This window comes from Tasmannia lanceolata, unplaced genomic scaffold (assembly GCF_043159265.1).
Source record: "Tasmannia lanceolata isolate RefF3 unplaced genomic scaffold, GAP_Taslan_0.1 ptg000007l, whole genome shotgun sequence".
Taxonomy (NCBI): domain Eukaryota; kingdom Viridiplantae; phylum Streptophyta; class Magnoliopsida; order Canellales; family Winteraceae; genus Tasmannia; species Tasmannia lanceolata.
This window is the reverse complement of record NW_027518684.1, coordinates 22,067,309-22,084,959: the sequence shown is the minus strand read 5'-3', so window position 1 is coordinate 22,084,959 and position 17,651 is coordinate 22,067,309.

The window sequence follows — 17,651 nt, the reverse complement described above, 5'->3', positions numbered from 1 at the left end:
TTTGTAATTTTATGCAGAAGAAGGGGTAATGGTGTCCTAAAAAGGTTACATTTGTAATACCACCGTATAGGGGTGTAAACGAGCCAAGCCCAGCCCGAGCCAACTAAGAATGATTTACTTGCGATGCAGGGTTTGTCACTCGGGTTTATCTTTGTCTGACGTGTGATAAACCCAAGTCAGATAGAGTTAAACCCGATTCAGACCGGATAAACACGAGTCAGACCGAGATAACACTGAGTTCTTCATTTTCTCATTTTTCATTTTTCTAGCGACTTCTTTTGGCAATGATTCTTTTTTCTTTTTTTTAGGAGATGATATTTTCACTCCCCAGCATTATGCACGTGCAGGGGCGGAGCCAGGAATTTACACTTGGGGGGGCCGAACTAATTTACACTTGCCCTCATTGGTCATGGGGGGGGGGGGTGCGGGGGCATGGCCACTAAACTAGCTTAGAATGCAAATACAACCAGAAACCATAAAAGAGATTTTGCAAGTTATTGGCCCCCCTTCATGCTCTGTGTGCCTCCGCCCCTGTGCACGTGCTCCCCTTTTAATGTGATTTGACGTGAAAAGTATGCTTAATGCAAGGGGTGAAAATATCACCACCCTTGTGTTTTACTATGCTTCCTCTTCTTTTCCATTTTCTCCGACTTCCATGTTTTTCAAGGTGCCTAATCTCTTATTCCCTCTATTCAATCGTCAGACAAGTCACGTGGGACAAGGGACAAAGTTCCACATGGCTATTCTCTTGAATAACATGCTCAACACTCCTGTCTACCAAAGTTAGGAGACATTGTCCCAAATAACCACCCTAATGCTGCCACCTATATGAAGACGCTGGCGAGCCTGGCCGAGCCTGACCGAGCCGAGCCGAGCCCGAGCCTGGTTCGAGCCCGAGCCGAGCCGGCCAAGCTCGGCTCGGCTCGGCTCGTTTACACCCCTACAAATCAGGTTATCAGGGGGGGTGCACGTAATGCAGGGGGTGAAATGAAAATATCATCTCCCTCAACAAAATAAAAAAATAATTTTTCTTCATGCATTCTCTTTCGGGCAATGATAAATTCGCCCCCCCTTTAGGATAATTCGCACCCCTTTATAAACGTTGAAAAAGCGTATAATGTCTCGCGTATACTCTCGTGTGTGAATTATCCGAAAGGGGTGAGAATTATCCCACAACATTCTCAACACTCCCTTCTAGAGTAAGGATCCATTTCTCTCAAACAACCACCCTAATTCTGCCAAGTGTACGGTTGGATGAATTTGTAATTTTATGCAAAAGAAGGGGTAATGGTGTCCTAAAAAGGTTACATTTGTAATACCACCGTAACAGTGATTTACTTGCGATGTAGGGTTTGTCACTCGGGTTTATCTTTGTCTGACTTGTGATAAACCCAAGTCAGATAGAGTTAAACCCGATCAGACCAGATAAACACGAGTCAAACCGAGATAACATTGAGTTCTTCAATTTCTCATTTTTTTTCATTTTTTTGGCGACTTACTTTTTTCCGGGGACTTTTTTCGACGACGATTCTTTTTTTTTTTTGGGAGATGATATTTTTACTCCCCCAGCATTACGCACTTGCTCCCCTTTTAATGTGATTTGACGTGAAAAGTATGCTTAATGCAGAGGGTGAAAATATCATCACTCTTGTGTTTTTTCATGCTTCCTCTTCTTTTCCATTTTTTCCTTGACTTTCATGTTTTTCAAAGTGCCTAATCTCTTATTCCCTCTATTCAATCGTCAGACAAGTCACGTAGGACAAGGGACCAGGGCTAATCTCTTGAATAACATGCTCAACACTCCTGTCTACCAAAGTTAGGATACATTGTCCCAAACAACCACCCTAATGCTGCCACCAATATGAAGACGCCCTAATTTGTGGGATCCTTTCAGTGTTGCCACATGTATGTCATTTTATTGTAGTTGTCAGGTTATTTTTGTCATATAAAGATAGGTCACTGTTTTGATAGGTAAAGGGCAGGCATAGTAGAGATCCTTTAGTTTTAATAAGATGGTGACAGATTCTTGGGAAATGTTTCCTGAAAGACAAGAAATAAACAAGTATTTGTTGAGAAAAGCTTACAGTAAAATGATGAAACTACCCCTCTTCGAGAAGTAAATTCTGGTTGCATCTGCCACCTAATCCCAGTGACTGCTTTAATGACTAGCATTTGTTTGAAAATTCAACCTTTAAATAAGGGTAGTTCTGTCATTATAGGCATTATTTAATTTATTACCATGGAGTTCCGTTTCGAAAGGGATTTCCCAAGTAGTTAATAAGAGGGTTGGGAAGAAGCTACTAGGGGTGGCCAACCGGTTCGGTTCTCGGTTCTTTTTTTTTCGGTTCTCGGTTCTCGGTTCCATGAACCGTAAAAACAGAACCGAACCGTAGTACACAGTAGGACCGAACCGAACCGTAGTACACAGTAGGACCGAACCGAACCAGACCGAACATAATCGGTTCGGTCCGGTCCGGTTCTTCGTTCTAATGGCTAATTATTAATTATAATTTATAAAAAATTTTAATTAAAGTTATAATATAAGTTACTTTCTTATTATAAGAATAGTATTAACTATTACTTATTAATATTATAAGTAATTTATATTATTAAGTATATGTATAATAGAAATATAAAAATATTATATATATATATATATATATATATATATATATATATATATGAGAAAACGGTTCCTACACATATGTGTAGATAAGTTATCTACACACTAGCTTAAAATACAGTGGGGGCCACATTATTTGGGTGATCCAAACCATTCATTTTTAAGGCCCTCACATAGATAGGGTGTCCATAAAAAATCAGATCCATAGGATCATCCTAACCATTCGAACTGTGGAGGCAAAAAATGGACTAATTTGTGAAGGTTTAAAGACATCCATTTTACCTCCACAAATCGTAGGGTTGGGATGATCCTATGGATCTGATTTTTTGTAGACACCCTATCTATGTGAGGGCCTTTAAAATGGATGGATTGGATCACCCAAACAATGTGGGCCCCCACTGTATTTTAAGCTAGTGTGTAGAAAACTCTCTACACATATGTGTAGGAACCGTTTTCTCTATATATATATATATATATATATATATATATATATATATATATATATATTCAAAGTTCGGTTCTTCGGTTCCGGAACCGAACCGAGAACATTAGACCCGGAACCGAACCGAATAAGTTCGGTTCTTCATCAGTGGAACCGAACCGGACCAAAAATATTTTTTTACAGTTCGGCTCCGGTTCGGTTCTTCGGTTCCGGTTCGGTTCTTCAGTTCTGGTTCGGTTCTGGCCACCCCTAGAAGCTACCGTGTCCCTACTTCCAACTAGGCAATATCACTACAAGTGATATATTGGCCCCTATTTTTCTTGGGACAGCCCCCTTTTTTACTTTTTACATCTAAATTGATTAAATCATCATAATCAAAGCCAATTCCCATCGGGAAAGCATAGACCAAATGAGTCTATCAGCTTGATTGATCAAGTATTATTTGAATTTTCAAAAAAAATATGAATGTTTGAGTCTATCTAACGCATGGATTATCCATTCTGGATGCGACCTGGATCATATGAGTCATCATATGAAGTTTTAACATGTCAACGGTCAGGAAATTAATTGTTACGCTTTTGATAGTGACTTATTGTGGAGTCGTTCTCCTCAGATTGCGGGAATAAGGTGGTGGAATCAGTAATCCTATTTTGATTCCGGCATCTAGTTCAAAAAATGAACGGAATCAAGGGGTGGAAATGAAACCCAGGGCGGAATGAAAGGGGACATTTTTAGAATCTATTTCTCATCCCAAGAGGTGATATTATGATTCTGCCCCAATCGGAATGAGATTTTTTATTGAAATGTTTTAAATTATTTTTTTGGATTTGGTAGCCATTTTTGTAAAAATTCATTTTGTGACTCACTATTAGAGGAGAGACCAACCACTTAATAAATGAACAAGTCAAAATTTGCTACAAGGTGGTTGTTCTCTCCTAAAAGAGTGAGCCAAGAAATGGCTTATGAGAAATTGCCTAGCAAGTCCCTTAAATTTTTTATTTTGATCTTTTTCATTCGATTTTCTACTTTACTCATTCTGATTCCTGATTCCAGCAATCCAAATGTAGCCTTATTACACATTTACCCCTGACAAATGGAAATGTAGGGTGGCCTTTTGGTCATAATAATTTGCAAGTGATATACTCGCCCCAATCTTCTTCTATGTGCCACCTCCTCCCTCCTGTGAAGTCATGCCTCTACTCTTTTTACACTACAAGGGGGTGGCCGAGGGAAGAAAAAGGGGTGAACATATCATTTCCCAATAATTTTGAGGGATTTGCTAGGCAATTTCGTGCAAACCCATTTTGCGGTTCACTTGTGTAGGAGATACAGCCACGTATGCTCACTTTTTAGCAGATTTTGTCTCCTGTAAAACTAAGCTGCGAAATGGCTTTCTGCAAAATTGCCTAGCAAATCCCAAGAGAGGGGAATGTAATTTCTAGGGGTGCAACTTGGGTTGGGCTCAACCCGAACTAGATGGTCTCAACTTGATTTTGGCTTTGGTTGGGTTGCCATTTCCTTGGGTCGGGTTGGGTTAGGGTTGAGCCCTGGCAACCTGAACCCGACCTTCATCCTCTAACTTTATCTCGATTTTCTTTGGGTTGTTGTATTTTTTAGTTTGACCCAAGATGAACCTGACTCAACCCAACCTGATTTCGGGTTAGATGGGTTGCTTTAGGGTTGAGAGATTTAGGAGTTGGGTTAGGGTTGACCATCCTCAACCCAAGGCTTGGGCTATCTCGGGTTGGGTTGAGGGAATGCTATCTCGGGTTGGGTGAGGGTGGACCTCAACCTCATCCAACCCCACCTGACTTGCACCCCTAATTAATTTCCTCACAAAAGATGTGACGACTTGGTGCTTTCATCAGCATGTTTGCAATTAACAAATGATTTATGTCGTTTCAAAGGAGGAACGTTTTGCAGAAAGAACCAGAGGCGGTAAGTGCTAACGTGGCACAACCTTGACTTCACCACCTTCGGTCTTTAGAAATTAGCAGGCTAAGGTTGTTGAAGATTCCGTGGGCCCCCCATCCATAATTAGACCACTTACTAATATTCGCACCACCATGTTTTGATAATCACACTAACTCACCTTGTTCTTTTAATTGGCTCTTGAGAACTTTTTGGTTGTCATAATAAACCTTTGACAGCCCGTAAAGTTGGGCTCTTGAGAACTTTTTGGGAGTCATAATAAACCTTTCACAGCCCGTAAAGTAAGAAAAGACAAGGTGAGTTCGTGCAAGTATCAAAACATGGTGGTGCCAATGTACGTATCAGCAAATAACCATCCATTTCATGTGCGGTGTGCGCTTGGGCCTACTTCATAGGATGATCTACGCCGTACATTTATTTGGCTGTAGCCCATTGAATCATCTCCATGGGATGATCCGAAACCTGCACATTATAAAAACCTAAATAAATTGAAGGCTAGGATCATCCTATGGAGATGATTTATGGGTTATAGCCTATTTACGTTGTGACCCAACAAATGAACAGTTTGGATCATTCTATGAAGTGGGCCCCACTGCACTTTTCTAAAAATACTGGACCTCACACTCACGCAGCATATAAAATCTCCTATATTCACAATCTATTGTCCAAAAAGGAAGAGTAGGTCCACTTGTAAAATTTACGAGTGAGAGCATTGTTGGAACCTTAACTACCATTAAAAGCAAATTAGAAAAGGAAGAGATAATGCTATAATGGAAATAAATTCTAGTTGCTTGGTAGGTAAGGTACACGCCAAACATAGAGTTTGGACTTCTGATCTCTAAAGTAATTAGCTTATAGCCCGTTCACATGGTGGGATCGGGTTTTAGGGGGGAGAAAAAGGGTTGTGGTCCTTGTGGATCATATGTGTTAGGCCTAAAATCGGTAACAGATACGGCAGTGACGTAAGAGCTGGACTGGAGGACCCGAGGAGCTGAAGTGAAGGAGCTGAGCCCTGCACAAGAGCAAACGAGGTCAGAAGACCAACCCGGAGTCGTTGCTCCGGATGGGCTCTTCGACACTCAAGTCAGTACGAGCAGGACTGCAGAGCCAAATTTTAAGAGTGGTAGCTTAGAAGTCATTACCCTTTACTTTAAGCCTTGAAAGGCCTTTTATAGAGGGAGGCCTGGGGTGGTTGAATTACCTACCCCAGGACAGGTGTCGGCCCTTCTGTGGGTTTAGGTTTACCTACTCTCAGGTAATTACCGGATTACCCCTGGGCAGGTGTCGATTTCGTGATGGGCCCTTCCGGGGCCACGTGTCGACAGCTTATTAGTTGCTATTTTTCGTACCCCATCAATTGCCCCCCAGTTCTCCAAGTCATTATAGTGATTTGGGGAAGTGTGAGGAGTTGTAATCTTAAATGGTAGAACGGGCCAGTGTTCGAGATGGCTCGATGGAAAACCTGTCCGGCCAAGCCGTTTGCCCGGCCTGGGACGGCCAGAAGCGGAGCGGAAAATCCGTCCGGCTAAGCCGTCTGTCCGGCCAAGCCGTCTGTCCGGCTTGGGACCGGCAGAAGTGAGGTGTAAAATCTGTCCGGCCAAGCAGTCTGTCTGTCCGTCCTGGAAAATCTGTCCGGCTAAGTCGTCTGTCCGGCCTGGAAAATTTGTCCTGCTAAGCTGTATGTCCGGCCTGGGGAATCTGTCCGGCCTTAGACAGAATGATTTTTGTCGTTTAGGGGACGCGTCATATCCTGTCCGGCTTGGACCAGACTGATTCTTATCGTTTAGCGGACGCGTCATAAAACAACACTTTTTAAGTAAGCAAAGAAATGGCTTATGAGAAATTGCCTAGCAAGTCCCTTAAATTTTTATTTTGATCTTTTTCATTTGATTTTCTACTTTACTCATTCTGATTCCTGATTCCAGCAATCCAAAGGTAGCCTTATTACACATTTGCCCCTGACAAATGGAAATGTAGGGTGGCATTTTGGTCATAATAATTTGCAAGTGATATACCCGCCCCAATCTTCTTCTATGTGCCACCTCCCTCCTGTGAAGTCATGCCTCTACTCCTTTTACACTGCAAGGGGGTGGCCGAGGGAAGAAAAAGGGGTGAATATATCATTTCCCAATAATTTTGAGGGATTTGCTAGGCAATTTCGTGCAAACCCATTTTGCGGTTCACTTGTGTAGGAGAGACAGCCACGTATGCTCACTTTTTAGCAGATTTTGTCTCCTGTAAAACTAAGCTGCGAAATGGCCTTCTGCAAAATTGCCTAGCAAATCCCAAGAAAGGGGAATGTAATTTCTAGGGGTGCAACTTGGGTTGGGCTCAACCCGAACTAGACGGTCTCAACTTGATTTTGGCTTTGGTTGGGTTGGCATTTCCTTGGGTTGGGTTGGGTTGAGTTAGGATTGGGAAAAGCTAACCCGATTTAGTTTCGAGTTTGGTTAGGGTTGAGCCCTGACAACCTGAACCCGACCTTCATCCTCTAACTTTATCTCGATTTTCTTTGGGTTATTGTATTTTTTAGTTTGACCCAAGAAGAACCCGACTCAACCCGACCTGATTTCGGGTTAGATGGGTTGTTTTATGGTTGAGAGATTTAGGAGTTGGGTTAGGGTTGACCATCCTCAACCCGAGGCTTGGGTTGATTTGAGGGAATGCTATCTCGGGTTGGGTTAGGGTGGACCTCAACCTCATCCAACCCCACCCGACTTGCACCCCTAATTAATTTCCTCACAAAAGATGTGACGACTTGGTGCTTTCATCAGCATGTTTGCAATTAACAAATGATTTATGTCGTTTCAAAGGAGGAACGTTTTGCAGAAAGAACCAGAGGCGGTAAGTGCTAACGTGGCACAACCTTGACTTCACCACCTTCGGTCTTTAGAAATTAGCAGGCTAAGGTTGTTGAAGATTCCGTGGGCCCCCCATCCATAATTAGACCACTTACTAATATTCGCACCACCATGTTTTGATAATCACACTAACTCACCTTGTTCTTTTAATTGGCTCTTGAGAACTTTTTGGTTGTCATAATAAACCTTTGACAGCCCGTAAAGTTGGGCTCTTGAGAACTTTTTGGGAGTCATAATAAACCTTTCACAGCCCGTAAAGTAAGAAAAGACAAGGTGAGTTCGTGCAAGTATCAAAACATGGTGGTGCCAATGTACGTATCAGCAAATAACCATCCATTTCATGTGCGGTGTGCGCTTGGGCCTACTTCATAGGATGATCTACGCCGTACATTTATTTGGCTGTAGCCCATTGAATCATCTCCATGGGATGATCCGAAACCTGCACATTATAAAAACCTAAATAAATTGAAGGCTAGGATCATCCTATGGAGATGATTTATGGGTTATAGCCTATTTACGTTGTGACCCAACAAATGAACAGTTTGGATCATTCTATGAAGTGGGCCCCACTGCACTTTTCTAAAAATACTGGACCTCACACTCACGCAGCATATAAAATCTCCTATATTCACAATCTATTGTCCAAAAAGGAAGAGTAGGTCCACTTGTAAAATTTACGAGTGAGAGCATTGTTGGAACCTTAACTACCATTAAAAGCAAATTAGAAAAGGAAGAGATAATGCTATAATGGAAATAAATTCTAGTTGCTTGGTAGGTAAGGTACACGCCAAACATAGAGTTTGGACTTCTGATCTCTAAAGTAATTAGCTTATAGCCCGTTCACATGGTGGGATCGGGTTTTAGGGGGGAGAAAAAGGGTTGTGGTCCTTGTGGATCATATGTGTTAGGCCTAAAATCGGTAACAGATACGGCAGTGACGTAAGAGCTGGACTGGAGGACCCGAGGAGCTGAAGTGAAGGAGCTGAGCCCTGCACAAGAGCAAACGAGGTCAGAAGACCAACCCGGAGTCGTTGCTCCGGATGGGCTCTTCGACACTCAAGTCAGTACGAGCAGGACTGCAGAGCCAAATTTTAAGAGTGGTAGCTTAGAAGTCATTACCCTTTACTTTAAGCCTTGAAAGGCCTTTTATAGAGGGAGGCCTGGGGTGGTTGAATTACCTACCCCAGGACAGGTGTCGGCCCTTCTGTGGGTTTAGGTTTACCTACTCTCAGGTAATTACCGGATTACCCCTGGGCAGGTGTCGATTTCGTGATGGGCCCTTCCGGGGCCACGTGTCGACAGCTTATTAGTTGCTATTTTTCGTACCCCATCAATTGCCCCCCAGTTCTCCAAGTCATTATAGTGATTTGGGGAAGTGTGAGGAGTTGTAATCTTAAATGGTAGAACGGGCCAGTGTTCGAGATGGCTCGATGGAAAACCTGTCCGGCCAAGCCGTTTGCCCGGCCTGGGACGGCCAGAAGCGGAGCGGAAAATCCGTCCGGCTAAGCCGTCTGTCCGGCCAAGCCGTCTGTCCGGCTTGGGACCGGCAGAAGTGAGGTGTAAAATCTGTCCGGCCAAGCAGTCTGTCTGTCCGTCCTGGAAAATCTGTCCGGCTAAGTCGTCTGTCCGGCCTGGAAAATTTGTCCTGCTAAGCTGTATGTCCGGCCTGGGGAATCTGTCCGGCCTTAGACAGAATGATTTTTGTCGTTTAGGGGACGCGTCATATCCTGTCCGGCTTGGACCAGACTGATTCTTATCGTTTAGCGGACGCGTCATAAAACAACACTTTTTAAGTAAGCAAAGAAATGGCTTATGAGAAATTGCCTAGCAAGTCCCTTAAATTTTTATTTTGATCTTTTTCATTTGATTTTCTACTTTACTCATTCTGATTCCTGATTCCAGCAATCCAAAGGTAGCCTTATTACACATTTGCCCCTGACAAATGGAAATGTAGGGTGGCATTTTGGTCATAATAATTTGCAAGTGATATACCCGCCCCAATCTTCTTCTATGTGCCACCTCCCTCCTGTGAAGTCATGCCTCTACTCCTTTTACACTGCAAGGGGGTGGCCGAGGGAAGAAAAAGGGGTGAATATATCATTTCCCAATAATTTTGAGGGATTTGCTAGGCAATTTCGTGCAAACCCATTTTGCGGTTCACTTGTGTAGGAGAGACAGCCACGTATGCTCACTTTTTAGCAGATTTTGTCTCCTGTAAAACTAAGCTGCGAAATGGCCTTCTGCAAAATTGCCTAGCAAATCCCAAGAAAGGGGAATGTAATTTCTAGGGGTGCAACTTGGGTTGGGCTCAACCCGAACTAGACGGTCTCAACTTGATTTTGGCTTTGGTTGGGTTGGCATTTCCTTGGGTTGGGTTGGGTTGAGTTAGGATTGGGAAAAGCTAACCCGATTTAGTTTCGAGTTTGGTTAGGGTTGAGCCCTGACAACCTGAACCCGACCTTCATCCTCTAACTTTATCTCGATTTTCTTTGGGTTATTGTATTTTTTAGTTTGACCCAAGAAGAACCCGACTCAACCCGACCTGATTTCGGGTTAGATGGGTTGTTTTATGGTTGAGAGATTTAGGAGTTGGGTTAGGGTTGACCATCCTCAACCCGAGGCTTGGGTTGATTTGAGGGAATGCTATCTCGGGTTGGGTTAGGGTGGACCTCAACCTCATCCAACCCCACCCGACTTGCACCCCTAATTAATTTCCTCACAAAAGATGTGACGACTTGGTGCTTTCATCAGCATGTTTGCAATTAACAAATGATTTATGTCGTTTCAAAGGAGGAACGTTTTGCAGAAAGAACCAGAGGCGGTAAGTGCTAACGTGGCACAACCTTGACTTCACCACCTTCGGTCTTTAGAAATTAGCAGGCTAAGGTTGTTGAAGATTCCGTGGGCCCCCCATCCATAATTAGACCACTTACTAATATTCGCACCACCATGTTTTGATAATCACACTAACTCACCTTGTTCTTTTAATTGGCTCTTGAGAACTTTTTGGTTGTCATAATAAACCTTTGACAGCCCGTAAAGTTGGGCTCTTGAGAACTTTTTGGGAGTCATAATAAACCTTTCACAGCCCGTAAAGTAAGAAAAGACAAGGTGAGTTCGTGCAAGTATCAAAACATGGTGGTGCCAATGTACGTATCAGCAAATAACCATCCATTTCATGTGCGGTGTGCGCTTGGGCCTACTTCATAGGATGATCTACGCCGTACATTTATTTGGCTGTAGCCCATTGAATCATCTCCATGGGATGATCCGAAACCTGCACATTATAAAAACCTAAATAAATTGAAGGCTAGGATCATCCTATGGAGATGATTTATGGGTTATAGCCTATTTACGTTGTGACCCAACAAATGAACAGTTTGGATCATTCTATGAAGTGGGCCCCACTGCACTTTTCTAAAAATACTGGACCTCACACTCACGCAGCATATAAAATCTCCTATATTCACAATCTATTGTCCAAAAAGGAAGAGTAGGTCCACTTGTAAAATTTACGAGTGAGAGCATTGTTGGAACCTTAACTACCATTAAAAGCAAATTAGAAAAGGAAGAGATAATGCTATAATGGAAATAAATTCTAGTTGCTTGGTAGGTAAGGTACACGCCAAACATAGAGTTTGGACTTCTGATCTCTAAAGTAATTAGCTTATAGCCCGTTCACATGGTGGGATCGGGTTTTAGGGGGGAGAAAAAGGGTTGTGGTCCTTGTGGATCATATGTGTTAGGCCTAAAATCGGTAACAGATACGGCAGTGACGTAAGAGCTGGACTGGAGGACCCGAGGAGCTGAAGTGAAGGAGCTGAGCCCTGCACAAGAGCAAACGAGGTCAGAAGACCAACCCGGAGTCGTTGCTCCGGATGGGCTCTTCGACACTCAAGTCAGTACGAGCAGGACTGCAGAGCCAAATTTTAAGAGTGGTAGCTTAGAAGTCATTACCCTTTACTTTAAGCCTTGAAAGGCCTTTTATAGAGGGAGGCCTGGGGTGGTTGAATTACCTACCCCAGGACAGGTGTCGGCCCTTCTGTGGGTTTAGGTTTACCTACTCTCAGGTAATTACCGGATTACCCCTGGGCAGGTGTCGATTTCGTGATGGGCCCTTCCGGGGCCACGTGTCGACAGCTTATTAGTTGCTATTTTTCGTACCCCATCAATTGCCCCCCAGTTCTCCAAGTCATTATAGTGATTTGGGGAAGTGTGAGGAGTTGTAATCTTAAATGGTAGAACGGGCCAGTGTTCGAGATGGCTCGATGGAAAACCTGTCCGGCCAAGCCGTTTGCCCGGCCTGGGACGGCCAGAAGCGGAGCGGAAAATCCGTCCGGCTAAGCCGTCTGTCCGGCCAAGCCGTCTGTCCGGCTTGGGACCGGCAGAAGTGAGGTGTAAAATCTGTCCGGCCAAGCAGTCTGTCTGTCCGTCCTGGAAAATCTGTCCGGCTAAGTCGTCTGTCCGGCCTGGAAAATTTGTCCTGCTAAGCTGTATGTCCGGCCTGGGGAATCTGTCCGGCCTTAGACAGAATGATTTTTGTCGTTTAGGGGACGCGTCATATCCTGTCCGGCTTGGACCAGACTGATTCTTATCGTTTAGCGGACGCGTCATAAAACAACACTTTTTAAGTAAGCAAAGAAATGGCTTATGAGAAATTGCCTAGCAAGTCCCTTAAATTTTTATTTTGATCTTTTTCATTTGATTTTCTACTTTACTCATTCTGATTCCTGATTCCAGCAATCCAAAGGTAGCCTTATTACACATTTGCCCCTGACAAATGGAAATGTAGGGTGGCATTTTGGTCATAATAATTTGCAAGTGATATACCCGCCCCAATCTTCTTCTATGTGCCACCTCCCTCCTGTGAAGTCATGCCTCTACTCCTTTTACACTGCAAGGGGGTGGCCGAGGGAAGAAAAAGGGGTGAATATATCATTTCCCAATAATTTTGAGGGATTTGCTAGGCAATTTCGTGCAAACCCATTTTGCGGTTCACTTGTGTAGGAGAGACAGCCACGTATGCTCACTTTTTAGCAGATTTTGTCTCCTGTAAAACTAAGCTGCGAAATGGCCTTCTGCAAAATTGCCTAGCAAATCCCAAGAAAGGGGAATGTAATTTCTAGGGGTGCAACTTGGGTTGGGCTCAACCCGAACTAGACGGTCTCAACTTGATTTTGGCTTTGGTTGGGTTGGCATTTCCTTGGGTTGGGTTGGGTTGAGTTAGGATTGGGAAAAGCTAACCCGATTTAGTTTCGAGTTTGGTTAGGGTTGAGCCCTGACAACCTGAACCCGACCTTCATCCTCTAACTTTATCTCGATTTTCTTTGGGTTATTGTATTTTTTAGTTTGACCCAAGAAGAACCCGACTCAACCCGACCTGATTTCGGGTTAGATGGGTTGTTTTATGGTTGAGAGATTTAGGAGTTGGGTTAGGGTTGACCATCCTCAACCCGAGGCTTGGGTTGATTTGAGGGAATGCTATCTCGGGTTGGGTTAGGGTGGACCTCAACCTCATCCAACCCCACCCGACTTGCACCCCTAATTAATTTCCTCACAAAAGATGTGACGACTTGGTGCTTTCATCAGCATGTTTGCAATTAACAAATGATTTATGTCGTTTCAAAGGAGGAACGTTTTGCAGAAAGAACCAGAGGCGGTAAGTGCTAACGTGGCACAACCTTGACTTCACCACCTTCGGTCTTTAGAAATTAGCAGGCTAAGGTTGTTGAAGATTCCGTGCCCCCCCCCCCCCCCCCCCCCCCATCCATAATTAGACCACTTACTGATATTCGCACCACCATGTTTTGATAATCACACTAACTCACCTTGTTCTTTTAATTGGCTCCTGAGAACTTTTTGGTAGTCATAATAAACCTTTGACAGCCCGTAAAGTTGGGCTCTTGAAAACTTTTTGGGAGTCATAATAAACCTTTCACAGCCCGTAAAGTAAGAAAAGACAAGGTGAATTCGTGCAAGTATAAAAACATGGTGGTGCCAATGTACGTATCAGCAGATAACCATCCATTTCATGTGCGGTGTGAGCTTGGGCCTACTTCATAGGATCATCTAAGCTGTACATTTATTTGGCTGTAGCCCATTGAATCATCTCCATGGGATGATCCGAACCCTCCAATATATAGAGGAACTACACATTATAAAAACCTAAATAAATTGAAGGGCTAGGATCATCCTATGGAGATGATATATGGGTTACAGCCTATTTACGTTGGGACCCAACAAATGAACAGTTCGGATCATTCTATGAAGTGGGCCCCACTGTACTTTTCTAAAAATACCGGACCTCACACTCACACAGCATATAAAATCTCCTATATTCACAATCTATTGTCAAGAAAGAAGGAGTAGGACGACTTGAGAGCATTGTTGGAACCTTAACTACCATTAAAAGCAAATTAGAAAAAGAAGAGATAATGCTGTAATGGAAATAAATTCTAGTTGCTTGGCAGGTAAAGTACACGCCAAACATAGAGTTTGGACTTCTGATCTCTCAAGTAATGCACATGGTGGGGATCGGGTTTTTAAGGGGAGAAAAAGGGTTGTGGTCCTTGTGGATCATATGCATATTTTTAAATAGGAGTATTTTGCAAAAGAAGTCCCTTACTTTGTCTTATTTGAGAAGCTGCCGTTCGATCAAATATCAAGGGTGGTACTGGTGATATCGTGATATATCCGCCCCTTTTGGTCACCAGGAACACCCCCTTGTAAGTGTTTGTGGCAATTAGGGGCATTAAATTCTTCTGACATAAGTACAACAGCCACTTTTTAGTCATTGATACACCGACAAGGGGTGTTCCTGGTGATAAAAAGGGGCGGACATATCATTTCCCTATTGTTAATGATATTGTCAATGTAAAGGAAACGAAGTGATTCCACTCCTTGTTTTGATAATCTCACTCCTTTTCTTATTAATTTTTTCTTTCGGCGGATGATAGCTTGTTTGGAATTATAGCAGCCTTCAAATAGCTTAATCTTAGGATTAACACGACTAGGGGTGTAAACGAGCCGAGCCGAGCCGAGCCGAGCTTGGCCAGGCTCGGCTCGGCTTGGACTCGGACCAGCCTCGGCTCGGCTCGGCTCGGTCAGGCTCGGCCAGGCTCGCGAGCCTTACCGAGCTCGGGTTATATTCAATTCACACCCCTCATCTTCCCTGGACAACCCTATCTAGTGTAATTTGACTACTTTTTTTACACTATGGGTGGTGGTCCAAGTAACAAATGGGGTTCCAAAAATGAAGTGACATAGTTTGCCTTCCCCTTTCACTCCATGGACAACCCTTTTAGTGTATATAGGGGTGGCCAGATCTGAACCAGAACTGAAGAACCGAAGAACCGAACCGAACCGTACTACACAGTAGGACCATTGATCTTGTAGGACATCATGAACGTGTTCTTAACGAGCCTTAACGAGCCGAGCCTGGCCTAAATCGGGCTCGGCTCGTTAAGCTTAACGAGCCTGGAGAGCCGGCTCGGCTCGGCTCGTTAAGGATTCGAGCCGAGCTCGAGCGAGCTTCCAAGCCCGAGCCAAAATTGACACCCTTAAACACGACATTGACTTTTTATTTAAGGGCGGATGAGCAAAGAGAGGGGGGGTGGGATCCTTTATCATTTCTCAAATTAAATCAAAAATTTTGCTTAGGTCATTTTTTTCCTGAATATTTAGGTCATTTCATGTGTAAAAAAAACTTCTACTACGTGTAACTTGGTCATAAATTACAAGGCAAAGCACGAGACTTCATAAATGTAGTGGGGCCACATTAATCCGAGATTCAAACTGCCCCGAAAATCATCTCCATAGGAAGATCCCAATCCTCTGACCTATAAAGATAATGCCACAAGGGATAATTTTGGCGTATTCGAGACCATTGATCTTGTAGGACATCATGAACGTGTTAGGATTTAATCCTAACGGTGGATGTGGCCAGTGTCGGAGCCAGGATTTATGTATAAGGGGGGCAACTTTATATAGGCTTACACATGAGGGGGTTAGGCCTTCAAATTTTGAAAGGGGCTGGGCCCAATTGAGTTGGGCCTATTAAGGATTTGGCCCAACTCAAGAGGGGCAACTGCCCCCCTTATGCTACATGTAGCTCCGCCCCTGGATGTGGCCTTAGCAAGATCAACCGCCGAATCATTTTAGTTAGTTAAGTGTTTAAAGAATAAGATGTATCCCTTAATTGTGAAAGGGTATATTTGGAACAGTTGTAAACAAAGAGACACCCACACGGTCTTGCATTGCATCTTAAGATTATACATCCTTACATAAATCAAAGGCTTAGATTTTTTTTTGGCAGAGCCCCAAACTATACTTATGTTAAGGAAGAATCATCCAATGAAGGTGGGGGCCATCATGTCTATGTGGAGCCCAGAATTATTGACCATATGGGTTTTGTTTGGCAAATTCAACAACAGGCAATTTCTAGGTCATGCAAGGAAGCGGAGATCTCGTAAATCATATCCTTATGCTGTAAAGAAATAAGTTTGATTAGTTCATCTCCCAATAGGAATTGAACCTATGATGTTACGTGCTTGGATGGTCCTACTTAGTCAATATTCCAAGAGTCCTATCAAATCTCCATCTCGATTATAAATAAGGATCAATTACTGTTGCATGCTGGAGAGTTGAAAAAATGACGAGAAAATGTTTAGTTTTGAAAAAACACTAACAAATGTTACTTTATTAAAAAAAGAACTTTTTGGGACGAAAATACCCTAACCTTACTTTATCTTTCTCTTCTTTGTTTTTACACTTTATCTTTCCGGCGATAGAAGCCTTCTTCTCCGGCGATAAAAGCCTTCTTCTCCGGCGAAACATCTTTATTTCTCCGGCATATGCTCATTTGTCTTGAGAGGTTAGAAGGAGTTCTCTAGAGATGCCCCTTTCTCATTTTCTTTTTCTTCCTCCAAATATCCAAAATCTCATTATCTTTGTAAGTATTTCCCCTTTTCTAGTGGCTGTAGCCAAAATCAGTTGCCCAAAGAGCTTTCACTAGGCAAAAGGGTAGTGGAAGCCAAAATGGTACTCGAAGCAAAATGTAAGTTAGGCAAAAATGATAGTCGAAGCCCAAAAAATGCTAGTTGAAGCCAAAAAAAAGTTACTCCAAGCCAAAAATGATAGTCGAATCCAAAAAATGATAGTCGAAGCAAAAAAAAATGATAGTCGAAGCCAACAAATATTTCTCGAAGCTAAAATATATCAGTTAAAGACGAAAAAAGTTCCAAATGTTACTGGAATTTAAAAGTTTTAGTCGCAACCAAAAACATGTTAGTCGAAGCAAAAAAACCAGTTATTCGAAGCCTAAAAAACTTTAGTCGAAGCGAAAAACACAACGGCGAATGTTACAGGAAACACAATTGGCACTTCGACCAAGTAATTTTTACCTTCGACCAAGTAAATTTTGGCTTCGATTATCCTGTTTTGGCTTCGAGTACCTGTTTTTGCGTTGAGAAGAAGAGGGGAGATCTCTGAAAATAACTAATCATTTGATGTCCATTGGATAGCATGAAAATGATGAACATATGACTTTGCCATAGCATCTCTTTTACAAGTTTAGAAGTTAAGAGAGGTAGTGAAGTTTTCCATTAGCCACAGTAACACAACAAAAAATTATCAAATGGGGTTTCTCAACATGTCCATAATCCAATTTCTCCTTCTCATCTTCCCATTCTATTTTATTCCTCTGCTCACATGACGATATAAACACTGATAGATCGGTGCTCTTGGCTTTCAAGAAAGGCATAGTTGTTGATCTTCAGAATCCCTCAGGACAAAG